Consider the following 21,313-nt stretch of genomic DNA (forward strand, 5'->3'; position numbering starts at 1 on the left):
CCCAACGAAAAAGAAGCCACCGAACCGTGCGGAGGAAGAAAACGCTTTCTTTACGCGAATCACGCGCGCGTTGTTGATGCCCACGCCAACCGCATTTTTTTCTTTATTTTTTCTTCGCAAAGTATATGTCATTTGTGTGAGATAGAGATAAACGTATCGAGTAATTTTACACAATGATACGTTGCTTTCTTAATGATACTTCGCGAGTATCTTGTTCACGCTGCGAATTAAATGCAAAAAAATATTCAAGATATTAATGTTATTAACAGTTTTGTTTTTATTTGTTAGTTTTTGTTTATAACAATGATTATTTCATCGCACACACAGATATATATATATAATTATGTCGTTCCGTAAACAGATCCGCCGTGTCAGTAGAAGGGATGGATTAGATCTGTCTTTTAATCTTTTTTATATTTCTTTGGGCGCGCGCGCGCGTGGCCCGACAAAGACTCAAGAGGTCCTGTGTAAGAGAACGAAAGCGAGATCCCACTTTGAGAGGTGTTTTGAACGTGCCAGGTGCGAAGAAACACGCGCGCGAGTATTCTTACTCCTGTTTCTTCCCGATCGAAGAAGATAGGGTCGGTCTAGGGAGAAAGATCCCTTCGGATGATCAAAACTCGGCCATTCAATTTTTACGCTACCTTACGAATTCGATGAAGTGAAACCGTATTAGGATCTAACAAAGTGAATATTATCAACCTTACAGATTTGGAAGGGGGAGAGGGTATCACTTTGAAAAGAAAAAATTTGCTCCTGTAATGTGACTTTAATCTAAACTTTTTAACTTTTATACTTCCGGAGTGACGTGGAGAGAAATATAATACCTATTTTTCTATGCGTCAAACCGATAGAAAAATATCTAAAATATAATACTTGCAAATCATGCAAGATGGTGGAGCGAGAAGAAAAAATAAATAAGACAAATGTATCGTACCAACCTTTATTGTTGTCTTGGAAAACAAAGACATTTGGTAAGAAAAACGAGCGTGAAACAAGTCAAGATTATTTCATTGCGGAAAAAACCTTCAAAAAGTAGAGAATTAATGGAGCGTAAATAATTGTAAACCAAGAGGATCCCTCTGGTAGTCCGTCTGATGACGAATTTTCTTTTTCACGTGCAAGTTTCCAACTTTGAAAAAGGAGACAATGATAAATTACAAGAAGCAGTGCACTGGTTTGTGAAAAATGTAAAAACATAATACATTAGACAAGTAAATATTTCAAACTTACATAATGTATAACACGCATTGATGGAAAAGATATGGGAAAACATTGTTACAGCGTGTGTTTTCTGTATGATTAAGTAGGATAGGATAATTCCAAGAGCGCATTTAAAATCGATATAATACGCGTATAAATGATGTAAAAATACATTTTCGCGCGCGATTTGTCGGCTTTTATAGAGTGAAAAAGAATCGGCTTTATTTTCTCCTATCGGCGAGATAACGAGACATAGATCCCGAGTGACACCTGAGGTGTCGAGACCACGTTACGAGGGTTGCCGTGCCAGACATCCATCACTTCTTTGTATAGCTGCCCCGTGACACCTGGTTCTGCGCGTTCTCCGTCTTCACCATAAACCCCCTACGATTTCTTTTTAAACCTCCCTTTTATAGTCACGATGGTCGTATCCATCTCTGAAAACTATTCGAGATACTGTATAGTAGGAGTCACAAGCAAACGAATACATATGTGTGAAAATTCTAATAGTCGCATAATTGTTTCTTAAAACATTTTTTTTTTTTCGGAGTTATAGATAAGATGTAAAAATTTTATGCTGTAACAATTGTATGCAGGAATGAATATTTTGTGCATACAACATATGTATATACGTATAAAACTGGACGCAGTTGTATGATGAGTTCGTAAAAGTTATTCTCATCACAGTATTTAAATATATATCTAAATTTTCTTGATGATCTATATTACTTGCGCGCGCACATGTCTATCTTTTACAGCTAAATTCTTGTTAAAAACAAGAAGATCTCTCATTCCTGAGGGATTAAAAATAGAATCTTACTTTTTGGCAAGAAGTCACCGGAAAGTCCCTCGAGATAGATTACTCGCCTCAGTGGTTTTGAAAAAAGAAAGGCAGAAGCAACCGGTCAGACCTTTACTCCATTTTCGACCCCTGGCCGAGGGTCCGTTCATTGAGAACGATCGCTAAATCCAGGTGTCCTTTGCCCCTGCTACATCCTTGGGGACCTTCATATTTCACTCATCTTGTCAATGGCTGGAAGGAAACCAGACGCAGGTGTGCTAGCCTCGTTCCGAAGCGGATTCTAGCGTGCACTAAAAGTGCGCGCCGCGAAAAAGAAACGTGTGGGCGGCGGAACAGATTTTCAAACCCCCGACCGCCGCTTACGTATGGCGAAACTTTCGAAATCCAAGACCGAATTAGACACGCTCGCTGCGAAAGGGCTGACACGCGACTGACGTCGGCAAAACACATAGGAGTTTGTCATCGTCATGACTATTTCGGTACCTTTGACCGCATTGTGTGTTTAGCTGGAAGTAAGAATTTCCAATTTTGCTTTCTTTCAATTGTTACATCTTTCGCGATGTTACGCTTCATCATCGAATAGACGTAAAATGTAATATTTATGAAGACTAGAATATTTATTTTTATTACACGTAACGGAGCAATATCTCATTACTTTATTACTTTAAACTATAAGAGAGAGAGAAAGAGAGAGAGAGAGAGAGAGCTTTTAGTTCAAAATGTTATTTAGAAAAAAACTAAATATATTTTACATACGTTTGGAAATTGAAGATGTAAAAGTTAAGAAATAACGTTTATGTGATGCGCAAAGAACTTAATTACTCTTATCATCGAACTTGCCGAGTCATTTCGTGGATGGACATTTTTCGAGAGAATGTCGATCGATCGACACCTTTGGTGACCCGATCCCGTCGACACATAAGCCCCGGCATTGCTTCGGGGATGATTCGAGGGAACTCGTCGATAGCCACCGACAGAAAGAGGCGGTACCTCTCATTAATAACCAAGAGGGGGGAGGGGGGTGACTCGGCGTTTATATAAATAATCCTACGCGGTCGCAGGCACTCACCTGCGATTCGGTCGATCGCTCACTATCCTGACATGAAAGAAGCTTCTCCCCTCACGGTTACGACCGATCCATCCACCGCCTCCGTCACGTTCTTTCGCTCGCTCGCGTGTCTATTTTTTTCTTTTCTATTCGTGCCTTATTTTTCTCTCTCAGATCGTCACCTCCTACTTCTTTCTCTCTTTCGCGCAGACTCTTCAATCGGAATTCCGAAAGGCACTAGAGCAAGGCACTCTTCTAGTCACCGAGTTTATGAATGCCTGCCTGGGACGTCCGGTCATTTATTTCGGCAGCTCTACACTACTAGAATGCCCTCCCCCTCCCCATTAATGTCCCAACTACGTATAATTCTCCGAAATCGAGACACGTGTACACTTGGCAAGTGTTCCGGCGAGAGTTTAAAAACCAACATGCCTTAAAAATTGCGCAAAAAAAAATTTGCTATTAATGGCCAGCAAGAAAAAATTGCGCAAAGAAAAATTTGCTAAGCCTATTGAGATTTTTGTTGATGAAACAAAATATTCAGCAGTTTGCTCAACAATTGTTCGTGCTGGCCATATAATAGTAAAACTTTTTTTCCGTGTTTTTTATTTATTTTTTTGTAACAAGATAAAGTTTTTTCTATATTACACGCACACACACACACACACACACTCTTCTTGAACCAAAAGTTCTCTTTTAGTAAAATTTATATAAATTTTTTATTACATTTGAAGCTAGAAATTTAAAATAGTTTGAGATATATCGAAAAAGAAGTAACTATAGTAATAGTTATATTATGTAATACGTACCTTATAACTTAGGAAATCGTGATGCGGAACGCTACGGAATTCCGAGAGTGCGAAAAGAGACATTAAAACTATTTTCCGTGGCATGATGCGTCTTTATAACGACTTCATAAAAGTTTCCCTTCTTGCAAATGGGTAAACTTTATTCTCGCAAGAGTCTGTCGCAAGAGAGGAACGACGTCCTTTTCTGCAACTTACTTCGGGATATATTGTCCCTGTTTGGTCCACTCGCGTACATACTTTGGGGGATGGCGCAATTATTATTTGTCTGCTTTATGACGCACAAACTAGGCTGACCGGCGAAAATGAGAAAAGAAACTAGAAAGAATTAAGTTCTTTGCGAAGTTTTACGCGATAAAGAAGATTTTCTCATCCAGTACGAATCCTTACGGGATTCGTAGTGCTTCTCCTCTTACGCAGTGAATTCACGTAGCGAACCTACATACACAATCTTAAGTGAATTTTGAATCATTAAAGAGACTTATTTAGGAAAAATCTCTTAGCGAGTGGAACATCTTGATAGTTTGTGTCCCGATTGCTTTTCGAAGAAAATTGACCTAAAAGCTTCCCGATGTCACAACAGACATAGATTGTCATAATAAAATTAGTGAAAGTGAACGTAAGAATTCTTTTACAGTAGTCTGAAAAATGAGTGATTTTGGAATTATAAGTGGTTCACACAAAATTTCTTTTCATTTTCATATTAAATGACGAAACATGTAATATTCCACAACTCTTAAGAGACACTTTCGCGCGCGCAAAAGTGCAGTTCGGTTCTTCACGGCATATTTATCTCTGTATCATCGCTTCTGCTCTTAGAAATCGTGCATCTTCTCGTGCACAATAACTTCGCATTCGGTTTCATTCACGCCGTCGCTTCTGGTGTGTCGAAGGGGGCGCGCAGGTCGATCGCGTCGTAAAATAATTTAACGAGGCAGTTTGGGGAGACGTCTTTGTAAACGGTATGAATATCGCAATAAAATATATACGTATATATATATACGCCTATATATCGGTATAGCGGCGAATATAAATTCAACGAGCTTCCGTCCCCCGTCGTCGGCCCGTTTCTTGCAGCCCTTTTGCAGTTTCGCCTTCGCTCGTTGTGGTTGCCTACGAACCTCCATAAAAGATACGATCAGGGTATAACGCGGATAATTTCTCTTAATGCCTGGCATAATGCTTAATTTCAGTTCCCGTTTATGCATTCTCCTTTTCCCCAACGTATGTCTCTGTATAATACCTTCAACAATCGTTACTTTTATACGCATTTCTCTCTATTGTTTCAGGTAGACTTGTTGCGACTCATCAGCGAAATGGAGTATCGGATGATTGGTAAGGTTTATGACTTTAAAACATTAAATCAACAGTTTTAAGTTGCATAACGATACAGATCTATTGAAATATTATTTACCTTCAATCGATTAACAGACAACTAACTTGTTCGTGTGTGTGTGTGTGTGTGTGATATCTTTTATTTGTAATTCAAACTTGAACAGATTGATCATTTCTGCTTTTAGCTCGGTGTGCTAAAATTATGTTGTATTCTTCAAGCGTATAAGTTTATTCGCATATATATTTATCAAAAAGCATCACTTTATAAATTAAAACACAATTTGACATTTGAATTTATCTTTGACAGTTTTCAAGTTTTAAATTCGATTCTTTTCGTGACTTTATTAACAATAAGCTTAACACACAGTTTAACACAGTTTGATTATTAAAATTCACGTTTATTTGCAATATCTATAACTTGTAAATAATAGAATTTTTACACATTTAATTTTCTTTTAATCCTTTGCGGACAGACATGGGTCTTCCAGATTCAATCAAGAATTTGCTCATCGACGTCTTCAGGAAAACTTAGTTTTAAACGTTTATATATTTTCTTCTACTAAAGATTTTTCAATGTTTTTATTTTTATTTTATTTTATTTTTTTTGTTTGATTGATGCAGAATTGTTCAAACTTTTTAAAGAAACAAAATTGAAAATATATTGATTTTTCGCAGAGATTTTAAAGTTGCGTAGGTCTCATAGACTCAGTCTGTCTAACTAGTTGTCACTTTTAAAATCTGTCCACGAAGGATCAACATTCAATGTTTTATTTTTACAAGTTCTGTTGGTTGTTGCGGTTATATCATTACACACAACACTAATTATTCGGGATTTGTATTTGGTTCTTTTTTACTCAAGTTTATTATTTACTTGACTTTTATCTTTCTATATCTTGTTTTGATGATCTTCATATTTCGTCTAATTTAATATCTAGTTTAATTATATCTATTTTTAATATCTGTTTTTGTAGATATAGTAATTTATATGACAATTTTAATGAAATTACTATTAGTATAACTGCGATTTAAGATTAATAAAATAAATCAAGGTTTGGTGTCAAACAAAGTGTTAAGAGCAGTTCTGGAGTAACAGGTTTGCTCTACGTTACATGTGTGCATTTAAATAACATTATTATTGACATCTTTAATAATAATATTATTATTGACGTCTTTAGTTAAATTTTGTATACTTATTTTATGTGCGTGAATAATATAAAAGTAAGTGATAAAATCAAACACACAATATAATTATGTAACAATTAAGTATTAAGATCGATACGAGCCAATATGGCGCACATATGTGCAGTCATACGTATATTTATTTTTGTTCTTTTCAACGTGTAAATTAATACACGAAATGCGGAAATTCCGGAAAAATCGACTCTTAGTTAAAGTGTTTTTTTATGCAATGGAAATTTATTCAATTTTTTAATCAGATAAATTAAGTATTTCAGATACAAGAGATATAAACCAAACATTTTATGTGAATTTTTGAATTAAATTTAATTCGAATTTCCACATGTATTAATTTACACGTTAATTTACACAAAAAGAAAAAAAATATATATGTAATTGCACGTATATCCGGCATATTGGCTCATATCGATCTTAATACTTAGTTGTACATTTTCGCGAAAGCTTTTAAGTGTTATAATTATATAAATTGTTACGCAAGTTATATAATTATAAAATATAATTATGTGTTATTGATATAATATATAAGAGAGAAAATCTCAGTTTTAATTCAGAACCATATTTATATTTTTATTCACGCTTGCTGCATTATTCATTTCTCATGCACAGAAATTTTTATATGCATGGATGATTTCGCACGCTCATATCCTTTTATTCGCAATATCACGATACGTGAAGACGTGCATGATAATATATTTATTTCGGGGTAAGCTTCCAAAGAAGATTAAATAAAAGATCGTCGATTGTGCGATTATAAACTTGGAGAAACTTAATGCGCAAGTTGCGCGCATTCTCTTTTATCCGTCATAATTAATTGAAGTTTGAACTTCAAATTAAAGAAAAAGCTTAAATTAAACCAAATTAAGAAGTGAATTGTATTGTTATTACATGAAGCGACTAAGGAAAAAAAACATGGAAATTTCTTTATGTACGTTCAAAACTGGTAAGACAAAGTGATAGAAATAATGAAGGTTTATTTGCTCGTTTCTTTTCTTCAACGATGCACAAATCTTCGAAATCTTCGTCTACCGCGTCAATATAATACACGAAGACGAAAAAGAAAACGAATGAGAAAGATAGAAAGGCACTGTCAGGAGGGAAGGCGGGGAGAGTGGTGCTAGCACAGGAAGACGGCAGAGGGAGACCGGGGCATACTCGGAGGGTGGAAGAGCATCCCTCTTGATGGCGTCACCTCGAGGGCCCAATTAGCGCCAGCACGAGTGTCACTTCGTCGCGGTTTCCGCATACTGGCTGCCGTTGACTGGCGTTTTCTGCCAGTGGTTTCGTTTCTTCTCTCTACGTAGACTATTATATGTATATAGCGTGCGTGATGAGGTGGTTGCATTTCCCGGCAAGCTGCCCCCGTAGGCTTCTTCGTGCCGATCTCCCTCGTCCGTTACTCCCCCCTCCCTCTCTCTCTCTCTCTCTCTCTCGTCGTCGGAGAATCTTCTTTCTCGGTCTTTTATCCGTCGCGGTCTTACCGCATTATCCAATTTTTTAGCTGATATTTCAAGATATAATAATTGGACGTCTCTCTCGGCGAGACGAAAGGGGACGGTTGAATTATTTTTCTCTCCGAGAGAAACCAGGCGGAGAGCGAACAAGCTACAACGATATATTCCGCGAAGCGATGCAGGCTATCAATAGAAAAAACCATTTTCCATCGGCGCGGAGAACGCGCTGGATAGTGTGTTTTACTCCACCGCCGTCTCAATTTTTTTTTTTTTTTTTTTTTTTTCGTTACTTCTCACGACGCGCCGCATCTTCTCTTCTCCGTCTTCTTCCCTTTTATCCGTTCTGCTCGGTTCCTCGGTTATTTCCATAACGACACTTTATGCAACGTTAATTATTGTCGGCGTAATGAGCTCGAGGAAGTCTTCCAAGACGCGGCCTCGCCGCGTTTCCTCCCTCGCCCACCCTGTCGCGCGCCGTCTTCCTTCTTACTATCTACTCTCCTGGTACCTTTCTTTCTTCCACTAGTTAACAGGCGCCCGAGTGTCAAAGGGCGCCTCTCTCGTCATTCCCGGGACGGATACTTCGCGAATCTCTGCTTCACCGCGTACTTCCACGGAGCTGATCTCGTTAAGAGACTCGTTCGCTCACGCCCCCGCCCGCTCGCGACTTGTTAGCACGTCTCAGGGGGAGTTCATCTCCATTTTTCCTTGCTGAGATTGGATGGCGCCAGATCGCTGAAAATGCAATTTAAAGGATGTTAATGTTCCTCGCAGCGATGGTGCCATTTACGTGACCGAAGCGGATAATTGTTGAACAGCGAAAATACGTAAAATCAAGAAGCAGCTATTAATTATTTTTTTTTTTTACATGTGCTTTTTGTTACTTTTATTTATATATACGTTATTTTAATTATCCAATATGTGAATCTTACGCAAATTGAGACAATTCATTTAATTGCGCGTTATTAATTAATTAATGTATGAAAACTTTTTCCAAAGTTTACGCATGCGCAAATCCAGTGGCAAGTAGTGAGTTTACGTTTGCTTCGCCGCGCCGAGGATAAATGCGGAAACTCTGTAAAAACAGGGTGAAGTAGTCAAAAGGGGGAACCCGCACAATACCGTCGTTAGGCCCGGTACAGTCGACAACAACTCTTTCCCGCTATATACCGTGTATCGAGTGTCATTCAATTGCGCATCCCAATTAAATAACAGGCAAAAGGGCGACATAGCGTCGTGAAGCGTCTCGACGCCCCTTAATTGCGAGTCTGAAGAAGGTTAAAGCATTCACGGAGGAAAATGAGAGACAGCACGATGTGGAAAACAATATGCCGAAAAGAATCGATTTCACAAGATGTTTTTTTTTTTTGCGAGCTCATGTGCGGAAAGTAATTATTCCCATACTAAGATTTTGCGATAAATATTATAATATTTAAGAATAAACTTATAGCAGAATATTCCGTTCTCGCATAACAGACTGTCCCTTTGTGTTCTTTCGAGTTCCGATGTTTTCCGCGCGCTCGGAACGAGATGTTTCGAGATCAGCCAAGCTTCCCTCTCGCCTATAATCTCGACAGTGTGAACTTTTAACGGCAGAGGTTTTACGTGCGCGTAAAGGGCGAAATCGTGGCTCGCGAGGGGTGGCGCTCCTTCTTTCTTTCTTTCTCTCTCGTTCTCTCTCTCTCTCTCTCTCTCTCTCTCTCTCTCTCTCTCTCTGTCGTCGCTTCCGACTGTTTCGGGGAAAAAAAAAAAGATTCGACGGTTTCAGCGAAAACGTCAACAGACGCTGGTTAGGTCTTTCAGCTCGCGACTTGTAGCACGCTTGCGCGCGTCTGTTCGCGGAGATGCTGCAGGGTACATCTCTCTTGTGCGCTATTAAAAGGTAACGTAATTAGCACAGGCAAACGAACTAATTACCAGAATACGAACGGCAAGCGGGATGCACAAAAGAACACCCCTCCTCAACCCCTCCGGATTCGTCTGTCTCTTCTCTTTTCTTCGTTTGTTTCTCTCGTTGTAAACGCATCCGTCGACGCGACCACGTGACGACGTCGTCGATATTCATTTTCACGACCGACGAGTGACGGAAGTATAATTATTCTTAGAATCGAAATGTTAATTAAAGGCTGCTCCCGTTTACAAACGCACAAGAAGAGAGAACGAATAAAAAACGAAATTTAATCATTATTGCAAAGAACACACTTAGATGTACACATTTCTGTGTTCAAGTGTTTGCTGTTTATAGAGTGAAACACCCCCACGATTGACACTTTGAATCTAACGATTGGCATTTAAAGAGCTGTCGATTTTTTTTCAAGAGATGCAAAAAAATAACTCTTAAAAAATAATGTTGCCATCCAAATTAATTCTACTGTAAAGCGAAAAGTGATCATATAAAAATGTTAACATTCAGAAAAAAATCAATCTCGGTGCCAATCAGTGAAGATACGTTAACTATAGGTTCGATTATTTTACATACACGTCGTACAACAATACTTCAAAAAGAGCAGAGCTCCAAAATTACAAAACACGTTCTGTTTGCGCACGAGAGAAGTCTCTCGCACCTTTTACACACGTAGATATCTTTCATATTGTAGGAGGGTTAAAGTTCCATACATTGTCGCGTTGTTTCGTGGACGCGATCGTCGCGGCGTGGCGACGAGCAGAGTCGTCGTCGCGCGGGGGCGCGCAAAATGGAAACGTAGTAATTAGTATGCGCGTCCGCACATTATTCACGCAACGGCACTCGCTTCTCTCAACCACTTTCAACAGTCGTGCCAGTTGACGTTGGGGGGGTCGCGCGTAACGACAACGCGGAGGTGTACAGCTTTCCTCTGGGAACGCGGTGTTGCGATTCGCACTTATGTTCGCCGAGTGAACCTCCTGGCCGGAAACGTCGACGGATCGTGCACGCGGTTAGACGGACTCGTCTCTTAATGCAATGGGGGAGAGGGTAACTTACGGGTCCGTGCATACGCGCCTCTTGTGCGTGCTCGCGTGCGTGTTCGCGCGCGCGATCCCGTTCCGGGTGTCGCGGCGCGCGACACGCATCGTGAACACGACTCATCGTATTCCGCGACGCGAAAATTTTCGCACCCCCTCGCACACTCGCATTCACGAGCGGGGAATAAATGAATCTCGCGAAACTTGGCGAATGTAATTTTATGTAATTTTATATACGCGTAACACAAAGTAGCTTTTTTCGACACTTTTTTTTCCGCTTCTTGAATTGGATAAAAAGACTTTTTTTTAATTGATATTTGTAAACAGCCTTCGTGGAGGTATTACGTTTCGTGTCGCAGGAAAAACGTAATTTTTAGAGTGGTCTTACACTTTTTTGTACTTATATTAAGTTAGCTCTCCTTCTCCCTCCCCGCCAAAGAAAACCACATTCGCATCTATATAAAAATTGAGCGCTAATTAGGTGCTCTATTTATAAAAATTTTGGTGCTCGAGTTGTTTGGCAGAAAATTGAAAATTGACGTCAAGCTGCTCTCTCCCCCCGTAGTAAAATTATATATTTCCGGTTGAAAAATCTTCCAAAACTCTACATTCTAATTAAGTGTTAGTGCTAATTAAGTGTTTTTACAATATGCAAAAATTATTACAGAAATATAACAATTAGTAGTTTTTTTTAAATATCATTATGTATTCGCGATTTTTAAAATCGCGAGAGTTTAAAATCAATATCTACGCAAACTGTTTCGAGCATCTATTTCGAGACTTTATATCTTGATTCTACGATATACGACGTCTTTTGGCGTTTACTCTGCTCGACCATTTAATTTTTTAAACCACGTTTACTCCTTTACGCTCTTAGTCGCTAAGTGATGCACGCGCACGAGAGTAAACAGAGTTAACAAATAGTTAAAAAAGTAGGTGCTCGAGCGGAGTAAACGTCAGAAGACTCGTCATATATCGTAGAATCAAAATATAAAATCTCGAAGTAGGTGCTTAAACGGTTTGTGTAGATATTGATTTTAAACTCGCGACTTTAAAAGTCGCGCGAATAAGTAATAATATTTAAAAAACTTCTAATTGTTATATTTCTGTAATAATTTTTGCATATTGTGAAAACACTTAATTAGCACCCCTAATTAGAATGCAGAGTTTTGGAAGATTTTTCTACCGGAAATATAATTTTAATACAGGGGGGCACCTTGACGTCAAGTCAGCCCCCCATTTCACAATTTCAATTTTTGGCCAAACGACTCGAGTACCAAATTTTTTAATTGGGCACCTAATTAGCATCTAATTAGCACTTAATTTTTATGTAGATGCGCATGTGATTTTCTTTGGTAGGGGGGAGAGCTAACTTAACGGACATCTTTTTTGTATTGTTCTTATTATTATTATATTAGATCGTGGCACAAAAACCAATTGCGGTTTTTGTCATTTATTAAACTCTTATTAAATGCACTAATCTAACAATTATAATATATTTTCACATATTGCTATTATTGGTGGTAAAAATAATACAAAATTATTTTTGAACAATCTTCTGTTGATCTTACGGAGTTGAGATCTCGTGTTTTACATGTGCTCTTTCCCAATTCCGCTTCTTCCGTTAGCCCTTTTGTTCATGCAAGAAAGGGGAAGTCTCTACGAGGTCCGGCGTAAATTAAACGTTATAATTCACGCGCGAGTTTTCATATCTAATGAGAGCGAAAGAGAGAGAGAAAGAGAGAAACGCCGCGTCATCTCTCGCGTCATGTGCGCGTCTTCGCAGGCGGCTTCGGTTCGACTTGCGCGCGCGTACACGGGACCCGTGGAAAGCGATAAAAATCGCTTTGTAACGCGACTCTATCTATCACACGATTCCGCCAACCGACACGCGTTCTCCTCATGACGAACAATCTTGTTTTCGTAGCGAGCAAAATTGCAACGTAAGCAGACATCGATTTGTACCGGATCTTTTACATAACGGTTTTGATAGAAAATTTTTTTAAAGGAAGGTACTCAAAAAGAGTGTATAAAGGCAATTATGTAATGTTACAGTGAGATAATATTCAACGATAAGCGCGCGTTAACAGCTGTAGTTACTTTCTTTATCTAAATGTGCGTGTTTCTACTGAATTAATCGTATCTAGTTTCCGAATAGGATTTGTTCCTTTGTCTGTGTTTAACGATACTAAAAGACACAGATAGGACACCAGAACGGGCGATAAAGATGCGGCGCTGCATCGATGCGAGGAGAAGAGAAAAGGGAAAGCAGCAGACGGTGACAACGCTCTCGACGATACCTTGGCTCCTCTCTCTCTTTCGGTTGTTAATCGTTGGTTGCACCCTTTCAACCTCGACTGTGCCTCGTTCTATATACCGTATAGAGCGTTTTCTCGCGCGCCCCGTCCATTAGCCTCGTCCCGTTGACAAGGACGTATCTGCCGGATCGTCGACGTTCTTTCTCCCATCTTTGCCCTCAGCCCCGTCGCGTTGTCACGTATGCTTGTCTGTTGGGAGTGGAGAAAAGCTAAGGATAACGAGCGCGGGTGGGCGTGAAGAGCAAGCGAGCGACAACCGACGCGTTGTTTTCGCGTTTTTCGCGAGTACGGAAGCGTGGATTCCACCCACAGCGAAAGATCCATCTTGTTCCTGACGATCCTTCGACACGTTGACTTCACTCACAGTCGGTTCACATTCGCAGACACAACGGGCTTATTAAGCACGAGGGTGAGCTACGTAATAGTTGAGACAAAAAGTGCAATGCTCACACGCAAATGCAAGAACTTTTTCGGATCTTCTATGCAAATGAAAGAGCAGCTCGACGTGTTTTTTTTGCTTTTTTGTCGTGATGTAAATACGTAACATGGTATGAGATATAAGCAATAGATTATATTTGCTACTTTTATAATAATTAATTAATACAATTAACAATATTGAGTTTCATTATTTATTAAAAAGTTTGAAAAATTTTCAAATAAGAATTTCTGAATCTATGGGTATAAGAACGCTTGATTTTATTAGGTTTAATTTGTACGGCATTACTTGATTGTGAATTAATTCCTGTGTTCATTGTGCGCTAAGCATTACGGAAATTTTGGTGTATTTTTTTGCGCTTATATTTCGCTTCTCCTTCGCTGTTATTTCATTGCGCGCGACTTTACTTCCTCGACTTCTTCAGTTTGTTCAGCATCACCCCTTTCTCCGGTCAGTGACTCTCGACTCAATCCAACAAGCAGTCCGGTGCCTTTCTGGGACATTCGGCAGAGACGTCGGCAGACCGAGGGTGATCGTAGGAAAGGAATGCGAGACGACAGAGGTCTATACGTTTGCGCTCGGGCATAGAGAGAGGAGGTCGTCGTCGTAAATGCGAAACCGGTGTGTATGGGTGTCGTGTATGTGTGTGTCCGCCGTACGTACGCGCGTATATACGGGTCCGCCTTGCTCGAGCCAAGCCCAAGGGGTTTACGAACACAATAGTTTGAAATATTCGAGCGCCCTGGCAAGAAGTTGCCCTCTCGCCGGTAATTAACGAGTTAAAGTTCGGCGTCGCGACGCTATCTCGCTCCCTCGTTTCCTTTCACCCGTGACTCGCATCCTGGCATCCTCGTCGTCGCTGTAAGACTCCCAACACCCATTAGCCGAGTGCCACGTTACGGAGAACTCTCCTTTTGGCCGCCAAGAAAACCGAGCGTCACCCCTTTTGCCCCGCCACATCCTGGAAAATTATATCGCTGTGTCCCTTCACACTGAGCTTTGGCAGTTATTCGCGTTTGCTTTTATTTTTGTCGTCGCGTTGCTAACGCCATTCAGAAGCCTTTCTATAGTCTATAGCGGTGTTGTCGTCGTTTTTTTTTTTTTTTTTTTTTTTTTTTTTTTTTATATTACATATTATTTCGTTCGCGCATTTAAATAGAATGAATTGTGTGGTTTTAATTGTAGCTTATAAAACGGTTTGGTGGAAAAATAATGAGACAAACGGCACGCACGCGCGAGGTAATAGTCTGCATGTGAGTATGTATAAACTCACTGTGTGTTTGTTTACACGCAATTTATGTAGACACCGTGTAATCTATGTAGATAACGCTTGCAGAGGTTGTAACACATCTCCTTTGTTTCCGGCCAAGGGTTTTACTCAAACAGATTAGACTTAATTCAGAAATGTTCTCTTGCAGAAATTTAACTATGTACGAAGAGATAATAAACGTGCGTATAATTTATTAACAAAAAATATTAATCGCGTTCTTTCAAAATATTTTTTCTATCTGAAAAAGAAGCGAGAATAACACACAAGTAGATAAAATAGAATAAAACTTGTATAATCTCTTGTTCATGGCAAATTATGCTGGAAATATTATCTTATCGCGAGGCATGTACTATATATACTGCAGTCGACTCTTGAGATAAATCGACGAAGTTGGTCGGTATTAGACAAAGTAACTTACCAATGGGACACGGGTTTTGAACTCTAAGCGGACGGAGGGGAAGTTGAGAGGATAGAACGGAGGGAATTCAAGTTGCCCGGTGACAGTTCAAGTCTCCTTGGAAACTGTTTCTCCGGATAGCGCGGACATTCGTTGAGAATTTGGTTGGTCTCTCTCTCTTTTTCTGTAGATCAAATATGGCTTGTATGTACGTAAGATATCCGAATGGTCACAGCTTCATCTTCATAACGCAAAAAGTTGTATTACGACACGTAAAATTTATTAAAAATTAATTAAAATTCGTTAGTTGGATATTCATTTAAGTATTACCAATGAAATTTTTATTTTGCAGTTTTTTTTATTTAGATTTTTTGTTTTCATTTTCTAACTATCACGTGTAATTTATTTTTTTTTAATTTGCTTTTAATATAAAAATGAACTATATCATATTCGTATGGTTTTTTATTATGTATGGAAGAGAGAGAAAGGAACCACTAGGCTTGCTACTAGAAATAATAGCGTACCCGACCCTAGATTAAAACATCACACCCCCTCCATCGTCTTAAACATATGCAGATCGCATACCCTCGCCTGTATACACACGCGCGCGTCCACCAGGAACTCGAGTATTTATGTATTCAAATCCCCGCGCTCATCGAGTGGAACGTTTGTTGGCTTTTCTAATAGAACCGTTTATTCTTGCATTAGCATATGCACATACGCTCGACATCGCGTACGCGATACATACGCCGAGATTCGTCCAAGAGTTCTGCATACACACGCGAGAATATCGATTATCGTTGTCTCGCCTCCGTATTCCCCACGCATGCTACATTTTACCCTCTAACGTATCGCGGACTGGCAGTATAGACGATAAAAAGTTTTGATAGGTCGCGTTCGGAGATACGAGAAAAAAACAAGAATTAATATCTTAAAACTTTTCAAAGTCAAAGTTGATTTATTTTGTGACATAAACACAACATTTACATATATATATATATTTGTACATAAAATAACATAAATAAAAATCATTGAATTCCACTATATATGTGCGAATAATTCTGCTGTATTTCAAGTAGTTTTTCCAATCACAAGATCGACGTAACTCTAAAGTTGTTTTACTTGTCTCCAATTAGCAGTGGCAGAAAAATCAGCTCATCATCTCATGTTCTTTTTTTAATTTCTGTTTTTAATGAGAGAGAGAGAAAGAGAGAAAGTAGCTTGGCTAAACATCCATAGATATATATCAATCGTCCGGAAGAGTGCAAGCGGTCCTAGAGAGAGAACGAGAGAGCGAGAGAAGGGCGAGAGACACTCGGGTGGTAAACAAACTGTCTGAAACACTCCGGGACGCTCCATTCCATTCGAGAACCCTGCGAGCCCCGTAGGTCCTCTCGACGGGCATTATCTCGGTACATATTTAAGTGCATGACATGAAGACTGCTGCCCCTCTTTCCCTAGCCGTCCCCGTGGCCTCTACTGCCTCCTCCCCCCCCCTCTCTTCAGCTCACTCCTCGCCCTTGCCACCCTTTATCCACCCCTCAACGCTGTCCGTCGCGGCGGCAGCGGTGGCTTCTGGAAGTCCTCGTTTCCCGGCCGTCGTCGCCGCTGCTGCCGCGGTCGCTGTTGCTGTCATATGCAGTCCTGGGCGGGTCATCAGATACTACAGCTCAGATAGTAGTGAGCAGAACACGCAGTCAACGCATGCGCCCAGCGCATACAATCTCGCGTGCACACCCGCAGGTAGAGCGACTTGCATACGTCATCAGGGCTAGCCGCGTGTCGGAAGGCGTAAGGAGAAGGGGGGCAGTGTGTCGGGAAGTAGGACGACGCGCAGAGAGATGTGAATCGCGGTGGTAGCCTTGCGCGAGGAAGCGGGTCGAGAGATTCTCGCTTCCCGTCACAAATAATCGCGTAGCTGGATGCTTCCATCCGTTCGTTGTCACTTCGCAACGGAGCTGTATTACGCTGTATCGATTATATTCCCTCTCGTTCGAAGAACCATATATATAATAAACGTAATATTTAAAAACTTTATTTAAATCAACGTATAGCTTTTAAAGATTAAAATTGCGTATATCTCTTGTATCACTTTTCGATCGCTTTTCATTCAGATTTTCGAGTAAATATCTATTCATTATTTCTTCGGGACTTCCCGATGCATCTTGATACGCAAATCGTTATCGTTATCAGGCAAATTCGTACAACATACCGGTCAGAATCAGCGATACGTCGAGGGTGGTTGAATTATATAGACGACGATCGTTGGAAGGAATAGAAAGTAGTGACGAAAGGACGAGAGAACTTGCAAGAGAGAGAGAGAGAGAGAGAGAGAGAGAGAGAGAAGACTCAATACCGATTCAACGATTCCGGGTCGTTTAGCATTCCATCGACAATCCGAATCGTCGACTACCGACAGGAAAGTGAGAGTCCTTCCTCCGCCTCGCCTCTCCGCCGCTCTCTTCTCACCCCCTTCTTCGCCCTCTCGTCGCTATTATGCTCGTTCCTCGTCAGCTGACTGTTGATCGGTTCTATCGCTTTCCATCACTCGCGACCGCGTGGTGCTCCTCGTCTTTTTCTACGCCTCGTCGAGCGATCTCCTCCTGCTATCCCGGATTCTAAGTCCCTCATCCTCTCGTCGCGCCTCGCCGACGACATTGCGAGCATCGAGAGTGACGTCGAGGGCGCATTGTCCGGATCTTCGGAGAGATCCAGAATATCCCGCACAGCCGTCTCCTATGTGTCCTACCTCTTCTCTTCCACTTCCTCGGGGAAACTCCCGAGGTGACGGGAAGCCCCGTCGAACGTCGACGCCAAACGAAGGTTGGTTTGAGTCCGCGCGATTTCTCTGTCTTCGAAATCGGTTTAACGTCTCGTACAGGGCCACAGAGGCGTTTGTGAACTTTTGCACATAAAGTTGAACTCTTATATGCTTCGATAATATCTTAACTTAATGATAAATATAACTTCATGTAAAGGCATTAACGTCTCTGCCGTTCTCTGCCGTTCCAGTCTCTGTGAATTTTTTTCTCAAACTTCAGAAATTTAAAAATTGCCAGTCAAAAAAATTACGAACATTAAAAAAAGTAAAAACATTCTATAAATCCACGTTTGAGATGGAGGAGAACATAAATTTGAGAGTTGTGATATCAGCTATTTTTCTCTAGTTTTTCGATAGTACACTGTGTGTAATGTCTACGGCTCTATTTCGCGGTTGACAGGATACACAACACGCGCACATCGAACGTTCGGATATTAACGTGCGTTGGGTGGCGCTTGATAGACTCTCGTTACGAGCTGCGGCGTGCCTCAGTTTGACTTTTTGACGAACGATAATTGCTGCGCGCCGAAATTACGATTAAACGTGTACCGCGGGACCGAAAGAATCGCCGCGATTTCGGCACGACGCGTCGCGTCGCGTCGACGTGACCGCTGGGCATTATGCGCGGAATGGAATCGCGATTACACGCGACCCGGCGCATTGTGCGACCAGCACCGGGTATTTCGTGACGCGAATCGTTAAAAACGTATCGGCATTGTGTGTTATAGGCGGGACAGAAAAAGAGAGAAACAGAGAGAGAAAGAGAAAGAGAGAGAGAGGGTGGAGATGAGAGGAGGAGAGGATGAGAGAGAGAGAGAGAGAAACGCGCGCGTTCGCGCTGCTGGCGTATTTTACCGCGTGCCGATGTCGCGGCGGTGTTTTGCGTCAACGAGCGTAACGAGCCCACGTTGGTTTATTAAACGTTCCGGTCCGTAACTTATTGCGCAAACGACTAATTATTTTTGTGAAAAGCCATCTCGCTAGCCAAACCCACCGGCGACATTTCGACGTTTAATTAATGTCCGTACAGTGCGCGTTGGTGCGAATTCGTGAACAGCGCAATTTCTGATATATAACGGGTTTTTTAATGAATTCTCCAGGAGAGAAAAAAATAACGAATTTTTCAAAGTACATGACACCAATTTCGACAAATTGTAATTTTTTTTTACACATTCAGGATATTTCTCTTCGCATTGTCTGCAGGATATTTTTTTTTTTTTTTTTTTTAGCAAATTTGCAGTTAATTGTTATCTGTTATATGTTCGGTAATACGAGGTTTCTTTTTTTTTTGTTTCAATATAGTACAAGCAGTATTAACAGATCAAAACTCTCTTTAGATTCGATATTAATCCCCATTTGAATATATTTATTTATCTATAATTAAATCTCAAAATCACACGCAGGAGAGTTTCTAATCGATACGCCGCCGCGGATATCCTTAATCGGTGGTTTATATTCTCCGCGTTTGATGTATATATTTCTCGCATATAAAATTCATCGATCCCCTTTCTTCGCGACGCGATCCTCGCTACGTCGAAAATGTCTTCTCACTTATTATATCTTCACAGCGCGAGCGGTTAACGCGCGGTATGTCGCGCCGGTGGTGGTAAGAAAGAGAGAGAGAAGATGGGGTGGTCTCTCAAAGTCATTTAATTTTGTTTATGCGAGCACTTTGGAAGACGTAAACACGGTATCTCAATTCACCGACGTAATTTCGCCCCACTCGGCCGGCCCAGCTGGCTGCGTTACGATTATGGCGTAATCATATCGGATTGTTATTATGGCTGATGGCCCGGCCGTGGGGTCGCCGCCGCGGAAGGGTGGGCAGGCTTATCTTTGAAATATGCTGATAGGCCATCCTCTTTCGGAACCCGGTGTGCCAGAGATTCGCCCTTACTTCTTCTCTCGCGAGAGAGAGAGACTCGGCTCTTCTTCCTCCTCAACCACCTCCTCCTCGCGCGTTCTTTTCCATCGTATTCTCGGCGGTCGCGCGCGCCATGGCTACGCTTTATCGCGGCAGGGGCGCGAGAAATTGCCTAAGGATCCGGCTTCTTTCCCTCGGCTTTTTCTCGCTTTCGTTTTATCTCGGCGCGAATTTTCAATTCGCGCCACGCGCATTCTCGATTTTCTTACGGGGTGGGGGGGAGGGAAGAGGGCACACATCGTGCGCGAAACGTTTCCCATCGGAAAAAAAAAAAAAAAAAAAAACACTTTTCTCGACTAACGGTATGATATGTTCGATAAAGATCTTTGGTGATGACCGCGGCGTGAGTTATGTACGTTTTGTAAAAATTTTATTTTACGTATTCCAAAAGTTTCGCGGCGCGAACGTTAAAGATTGTCGACGTTGTTGAAGACTGTCAATGACGCACACACAATAGATAAGTTTTAGATTATCTTCGTCTATACGTTGCTTGTTTGTTGTTAAAACCTTTTTATTCAATATTGCGATAAAATGTACAAACGAGCGGAGACGTGAAGTGCCAGTAATTGCTCTCAGTAAAGACGTTAGCGCGTCGAAAATAATGTTAGAAACCGCGACAAACAGAACGCAAGGATCCGCCTCCTCAGCCGCAAATCCAGGACTCTTCTGGGGTCGCATTGTTCCCGATCCCGCCGCCGTCGACATCATCAACGTCCTCGTCACGGTGACATCCGTATTAGACATTAGACTACCAAATAAGTGGGTACGTTCCACAGAGGGGGTCGGCCGGAGCAGCGATCACCCCCATGTGGCACCCGCATGCCGCCCCCTGGGGGATGCAATCAGAACGTTTCAATCAACGGTCGCTCCGTGAGCGCGGGACGTCGAGGAAATCGGCGGGGTGAGGACGTGGGGTGAGTCTTGTGATTACTCTGATAACCAACGTGCATTAAATCTTGGACCGAGGAGGGCGGAAACCCCTTCCGTCCTTTGTCGCCGAGTGGTTTTAAGGCGGTGAGTCACGGAGTGCGTTTTTAAAGTGGGACGCAGAGGTTTTGCGATTTTATCGCGATATCTTGCAACGACGCGTGAGATGTTCGCGGTTTAATAATTGGTCGATAGCCGTCGCTCGCTGACAGTGAGTTTCAACAATTGTCCGAGAAACATATGTTCAACAGAAAAAACGAGTTGCTCGCGAATTGTGTGTTACAATTGTAACACGATGTAAAATCGCGGATTCTTCTAAAGAAAACTCGCGCTAATTAATTTCTAACAAGAAGAGAGATATTGAATCAAAGCAGCTTAGGTTTTTGACGCAGATCGAGCGATGCGCAATACGAAGTTAAAACGAACTGAACGTCA

The 21,313-nt window shown here is 41.2% G+C and overlaps 1 protein-coding gene across 1 annotated transcript in view; it reads left to right on the forward strand.

Moving 5' to 3' along the window:
* Positions 1 to 21,313, forward strand: part of LOC109854486 (transcription factor Sox-3-A-like) — a 277,431-nt gene that overhangs the window by 43,376 nt on the left and 212,742 nt on the right. Inside the window, exon 3 of the transcript XR_002250222.1 lies at positions 5,149 to 5,194. The gene's annotated coding sequence lies outside the window, so the exon portion shown is untranslated. The remainder of the gene's footprint in view (positions 1 to 5,148; positions 5,195 to 21,313) is intronic.

The sequence above is a fragment of the Pseudomyrmex gracilis genome, unplaced genomic scaffold (genome assembly GCF_002006095.1).
Source record: "Pseudomyrmex gracilis isolate BER0280 unplaced genomic scaffold, ASM200609v1 scaffold_67, whole genome shotgun sequence".
NCBI classification, from domain to species: domain Eukaryota; kingdom Metazoa; phylum Arthropoda; class Insecta; order Hymenoptera; family Formicidae; genus Pseudomyrmex; species Pseudomyrmex gracilis.